The following is a 6,933-nucleotide window of genomic DNA, read 5'->3' on the forward strand; positions in this document are numbered from 1 at the left end:
TTCAAAATGCAAAGAATAACTTGGTAAACACCTACTCTATATATAACAGTCTACTAGAAAGATATATTTTACTCTGTGGGGGTGATCAATGACCAAAGATATATGCTCCTCTTCTCAGGTCAGTCTCGCTCCCTTCTTTCAAACCTATATTGTTGTAGTTGTTTTAAGTTCTATATGTGAAATCTTGTTTTGTTGCTTTACTTAGTTTTGTTTTGTGATTTACTTTGATATTGTGTTCATGGGCATGGGAGTAGAGAAGGGTCTGTATTTGTGAGATAATTGGTATGAAAAACTCCTGCTGAAGTAACTCCTGTACCAAAGTAGTAGAAATGGTCTACAATTTATCAACTTTTTAGATCAGAAAATTTGTGTGTGCGGGTGTGTATAATAGATCCCTTTTACACTTGGGGGTAAAACTTATTAATCCCTTCTCAAAATAATGTTTTAATGAATAAACTACATAGATTGAAAGAAAACTAATTATACTAAAATAGATTTAATACAATATTTTTTAAAACCTAACAACATAAAACAACAGACCCTCTAAAATCTCTCCACAGACTTTCAAAGATTAATAATTACAATCAGAGTTTTGGAGCACTGGTATAAGACTTGCTCCAATTTTTATATATCATAGGAAAAAGTCAACTCAGGTTTTACTGAAAAGCTAACTATTTACTACACTATATTATCTCTTTGTGATTCTGGTTGCTATCCCTATTTTGCAGGGAAGAAAATTGAGACTAGGAGAAATTAAGTGATTATCCCAGGGTCATACATACAACTAATAAATTTTTCAGTTGTGATTTGAACCTCAGCTTTTTTTTACTTTTAACTTGGTTACTATAACTGTGCTATAATGCTTTTAAATTCTCAACAATACCGTAAATAGAGAAAGTTATGTCTATTTTTCCAGTAAATAAAGCCAATAGAAGTTAATTGTGAGAGAGAAATAATGCAGATAATAGAAATGACTTCAATTTTTACAGGCCAAGCCAATGATTTCCAAATTCTCTGAAACTGGGCCAGCCAATTTCCTTAACTCTTCCACCCCACCATCACACATTTATTGTAAGCATTTTTAAAATAAGGTTAATTTTTAGAATTTTATAATAACCCTGAGAAAGCATATAGTAGATACCCTGGAATATTTGAAAGCTGGGCTGGTAATCATTGCTCTCACCAGTATGCACTTAAATCTCCCTAGACTAAAAATATCAATTACCAATTATTTTAAAATGGCAATAGATTCATTCTTTTTTCATCAAATCCCCTGAAAGATCACAAAACCTAATAAATTCTGAACCACTGTTCAAGTATTTTGCAGCCCAGAACAACCATTCCATGTTGTAATATGTTTCTAAGAGGTTTTTGCCTTCAGCCTACTGGGCAACTTGAAAGAATGACAACCCAGAATGTAGATGGATAAGTTCAATAACATAAATTCTATTATACTATTAGGTGAAAAACATTAATCAACTCTTCTCAATTTAGATAGATTCTAAGTAGGTCAATTTCAAATTTGTCTTATATTGCACAAAAAGAACAGACAGTAGTGTGATCATTGATTAGCATATGGATGAGATCAGAGACTTATTTATTTCTTGCATCTAATATAATGGATCTTTTTTAACATCAAATCACAGTAGTTTAAGCAAAACAGGTTCTCTATAGTATCCTACATAGAAAAGAATGCAGTGCCATTGAAATATCAACTGGCCATCAAAGTATGACATCATTAATATGAAACAGGAAAAATATGAATTCTATAGCATTTTACTTAGATATCTACAACTTCTAGTTTGTCCATGTCCAACTCTAATAATCCATTAGAATCTTTTGAAATCTAGTTCAGGATAAAGCTCTTTGGAAATCCAGGACCAGAGGCCAAGAAAAAGAATAATATAGTATTGTCACTTTCCACTAGAACAGGAGGAGGAAAAATTGGCTTTTGCTGGAAGGGGGAATAATACAAAGAGATTATTCCTGCCTATCTTCATGAAGACTTTGTCCATTTACAAATAGACCTTGTTTTCACCAAACAGAACCTGAAGTTTTCTGTAAGTTTTCTATTAAGCGTTCAATATGTGAGTTCTGGTATCAGATGAATTAGGTAGAAAGCTAAAAAAGTGAAACATCTCAGAACTCACAGCTTCTTTTCTGGTTCAAATACAATATTTAATATACATTCACAGTCACAAATTGAATTGTGAATATTTTCCATTAGTTTCTCATTTCTTTACCCACTCTCTATTCTGATACTCTTGAATTGATTATAATGGATGAATTTAAAAAAACCAAAAAAAAAAAAAAACAAATATGCAGACAAAAGAATGTAAGTAAAGGAGCTCTCCTAACATAGAAATGCTGGTTTTATCCATAGTGTATATAATCTTATAACAAATTTACCGAAGAATCATTAATCTGAATAGTGTTTGCTTATGATATATCATGGTCCCAAGAAAACTTGAGAACATAATGACTATTTTTGAGAGGCAAAAAAAATCACAAATTTTATATCTGGATAAGGAGAAGTGGTCTTCCATCTTCCAACCCCAACCTCCTAGGATGCAACCTCCTAGGAGAAAGGTTTCCATTTCTTTTGGAGCTACAATAATTATAATGAAGCATGGCTACAAAATAAAAAGAAAGCAGGCAAGATGTTTCATTGTAGAACAAGTTAATTTTTAAAATAAGGATTTGCTTGGAATTACCTAAATCTAGATAATCCATAACACCTATGTCCAGATTAAGAAATAACTGACAGGTTTCAATCAGGTTTCAGTACTGAAGTCTGCATTTAGTCAGATGCTTAATACAACTAAAATATTTCAACCCTAGTGATAAAATCCTGCCTCACCACTCTCCTGTAGAAAGGTTCTCACTTTCAGCAAGTCTGGACCTTGGGAAGCCTCTGGGCCTTAATTAACATCAACTCATTGCAGTGACTCAGAACCACAGGGCTGAATTAGGATCAATTAGAGATAATTAAACAAGAGAACTTGTATGGGCTTCTTGGACCAAAAAAGAGGAGGGGAAAACCAGTTCTATCCAGTCCAGTAACAAATATCAAAAAGAGAAAATGACAAACATTTTGAAGAGAGAAATCTCACTCTAGGATGACTGAGAGTTTCCTTTTAAAAATAGAAAAATGTAGCTTATTTGGGTTTAGAATATGTATCACCCTTACAAAACACATTATTTTTGGAACAAGAAACTGAACTGTGCAGAATCATGTTATTTTGAAATTCAGAAGCACAGCATAGAATACAATGTGGAATCCAACAGAGGGAAGAGAGAAGGAAAAAGAGAGAGGGAAGACAGAGAGAGAGAGAAAGAGAAAGAGAGAGAGAGAGAGAGAGACAGAGAGAGAGAGAGAGACAGAGAGAGAGAGAGACAGAGAGAGAGAGAGAGAGAGAGAGAGAGAGAGAGAGAGAGAGAGAGAGAGAGAGGCAGAGAGAGAGAGAGAGAGAGAGAGAGAGAGAGAGAGAGAGAGAGAGAGAGAGAGAGAGAGAGAGAGAGAGAGAGAGAGAAAATATCAATAAAGCTCTGGAAACAAATACACTGATAGATGTGAACCCATTTGAAAAACTGCCAGGTTAGCATGGTTTTGCTGTACATTTCAGGATATTCCCCATGTTAGCCAAAAGAAAGGTATATTAACACACACACACACACACACACACACACACACACACACCACATACTCCCAAAAACAAAAGGCAAGAAAAATGATGGGGAGAAATAGAAGGGAGAGTAGACAGGAAAGGGAATGAGAGGACACACAAGGAAAGAAAAAGGAATGTCGCTGAGAAGCTAGAATGAGAGAAGAGAAAATCTAGAGAAAAGGGGAAGTGAAAAATAAGAATGAAGAAAGGGGATGGTGAGAAATGAGAATAGGAAGAGAAGAGAAACGGGAGAAAGGGAAAAGAGAGAAAGACGATGGGAAAGAGAAAGAGAAGGCGAAGAGACAGCGGATGAGCAGAAGAATGGAGAAGGAAATGGGATAACTGGGATGGGGAAGGAGATGGAGGAGGGTGAGGTGGGAAGAAAAACTGGGATCTACTGACACTTTCAAGCTGCACATACTGGGTCCAAAGCCTCAGCTGAGGGCTCCATCGCCCATCTCCCAGCTGGTCTGGGCTCTAGCTCCTGCCCCTCTGGAGGGCCCTGAAACCGGCCCGCCCGCCCTGCTGCCTGGAAACAGCCGTCGGATGCCCCCAGCACCCCGACAGCTTCGCACCATCCGACGGCTAGGGGCCCCATCCCCAAAGTCGCCCACCAGGCCGCCGACCCTCGCCTCCCAGCCTGGCCATCCGCCACTCCCCCAGACCGCGCTAGCCATCCGCGCCTTTCCCCAGACTTCTCCCCGCGGCCCCATCACTTGCCTCCGAGACACAAAAAGGAAAAGAGGAGGAAAAGAGGTAACAGAAAGGGGCGGGGGTGGGTGAAAAATTATTTGTTCCCAAAAAAGGGATGCCAGTGAGGCGAAGCTTGGGAAGAGCTATGGTGACAGGAACCTGGGACCGGCAGCATCCGTTCCTGGGAAACAGCAGCACCCAGGCAGGGGGTGGCAAGGGGGGGGAGGGGGGAGACGCAAGTATATTTCTATAAAAGGAACTTTTGTGACTGCAAAGCGCTGGGAAATAGAGCGGGGGCAAGAGGGGGTCGGAGAGGAGGATGCGATGTTACCTGTCAGATGTCATCCTGAGCAGGGGCGCCTCGCGAAAATCCTCAGGTTTGCGCTCTGGAGCTCACTGGAGCAGGTTACTATGGAAATCGTCTTAAGGAGGAGGGGAAAAACCGAGCCACATTTTTGCGACCACGAAGGAAGCTGATCTGGGGAGCAGATTGTAGGCGCTGGATCGGGATCCCGGAGTCTCTCTCTCCTGGGCTCCCTCTGCCTTTCTCCCGCTCCCTTCCCCTTTCTCTCCTGCCTCCTCCCTCTCCTTCCCTTCCTCCTCCTCTACAGCGAACTCGGCTGGACGATCGGATCTTCTCCTCGGTGCCGGAGCCCGGAAGGGAAAGGACAAGCTAACCCGAGCCTGAGCCCGCTCCTCCGGCAGCGCGCGGCGCTGTTTCCCGGCTGCACAGCTGGAATTTAAAGAGACAGGCGCGTCAGCGTGAGGGCCATCTCTTTGGCTGAGAAGGAAGCCAAATCGTTCGCCCACTTGCCTAAGACTAGTCGGGAAATAGAGTGACTTTCCTTAAATCAAAGTTTCTATAGGAATAACTATATATACACACACATATATATAATAATAATTTTATATAATATATATTACATAATATATATTGTAATATATAATATTATTATATATTATAATATATATGTTATTTGGTTAATATATATTACAATATATATGTTTTATATATTTATTATAATTATATTTAAATATAATTAATATATATTATTAGGTTAATAGATAATAATAATCAAATCCAAACAGATGAATATCCTTTCCAATATATATAGATGCGAAGGAAAATTAAGAAACAGGATTTTTGGAGAAGGGGGAAAAAATGCAATGATCAGCATGCTCAACAAGTAAAAGACCCTAGGAAGTTGAACGGATAAATAACTAATATTTTCAAATATTCTTGCTCTTTCTCTTTGACTTTTTCCTGTTTTTCCTTCTATCTCTCTGTGTGTGCTATTGTATTAATATATAGATTAAACAAATTTGGGTTGTGAGCACATTTCCCCCCCCCCCCCAATCAATTATTGAAAACCAGCACACTCCTGACTATGAAGTAGCTTATGCATAAATTTCAGATTTGGACAACCATCTAAGGGCTCTGGTTCTTAACCTTGTTCTTGTACTATGGAGCCTTGGCAGCCTGAAGAAGCTTATAGAATCCTACAAGGAATGTTTTAAATGCATCAAATGAAATACATAGGATTACAATATATACATAATTATATTCAATACACAATATTATATACAATATATACAATATTATATACAATATATACAATTATATACAATATAACCAAGATCAAGTTCCTCAATTTCCTTTTGTATAGTTGTAGAAATTGAAATGTAGAAAGGGAAAGTGACTAGCTTAATCAACATCTTCTGCATCAAGTATTTTCTAGTCTATCCCTCCCCTTCAGTCTTACCCTCCAAAATTACCTCCTATTCTATTTATATGTTTTTCTATATAACAATGTAAGCTCCCTGAGATCAGGGACTATATTTTGCTTGTCTGTGTACTTCTAGTGCTTGGCACCTAGTAATCAATAAATGTCTACTGAATGATTGATCGTCCCAAAGTCACACAACCAGATAGTGACAAGAAGGGACTCAATAAATCTTATTTATGGAACTAGTGTTTGTATCCTCAGAACTTTTTATAGTCTTTACAACAAGCTTCTCAATGGAATGGTAGATGGAAATAGGATGGAACCTAAAGCCCTAGACCAGCCTAAATGAGATTGGTCTCAGTCAAGAAAAAATATTTAATAAATGCTAGTGGATGAATTAATGGATTTATCAGGTTCTTTCACCTATAGATTAGAGTTATATAGAGAATAAGAAAGGAAATAAGCATTTACATAGCACCTACTATGTGTTCAAAGCCCTTTACAGATTTCTAATTTGATAAAATAGGCAATAGTTGAAAAAGGAAATCTGTATATTTGTTGTTTCTGTATATAGAATTATGGATACCATAGCTAATAATAATCATATATCATATAGTTTCCTTTGTAATTATATGTATTTTATTTTATGCATTTAAAAACATTATTTTGAGAAAGCATATACAGCATCTACAATCTATTGGATTCACTCCATTGGTCCAGGAAACAAAAATGGTAAAGAATTCTATTCAGTGTAATATATGAGAAAAGTGAGATATCAGGAAGGTTGAATGATTTATCCAGACTTCACCCCGTTATTTCGATCACACCATGCTGCAGGTGATTAG

General features: G+C 37.5%; 1 protein-coding gene across 10 annotated transcripts in view; it reads right to left on the bottom strand.

Annotated features, from left to right (window-relative positions):
* Window positions 1-5,105, bottom strand: part of NAV3 (neuron navigator 3) — a 1,064,916-nt gene extending 1,059,811 nt beyond the window's left edge. For 3 of the 10 annotated variants that reach the window (XM_031938352.1, XM_031938354.1, XM_031938347.1), the window contains exon 1: window positions 4,693-5,104. The gene's annotated coding sequence lies outside the window, so the exon portion shown is untranslated. Of the gene's footprint in view, window positions 1-4,692 lie in introns of all 10 variants that reach the window. The other 7 variants (XM_031938357.1, XM_031938353.1, XM_031938348.1 and 4 more) reach the window with 4 other exon arrangements.
* Between the last annotated feature and the right edge of the window lie 1,828 nt (window positions 5,106-6,933).

The sequence above is a fragment of the Sarcophilus harrisii genome, chromosome 5 (genome assembly GCF_902635505.1).
Source record: "Sarcophilus harrisii chromosome 5, mSarHar1.11, whole genome shotgun sequence".
Taxonomy (NCBI): domain Eukaryota; kingdom Metazoa; phylum Chordata; class Mammalia; order Dasyuromorphia; family Dasyuridae; genus Sarcophilus; species Sarcophilus harrisii.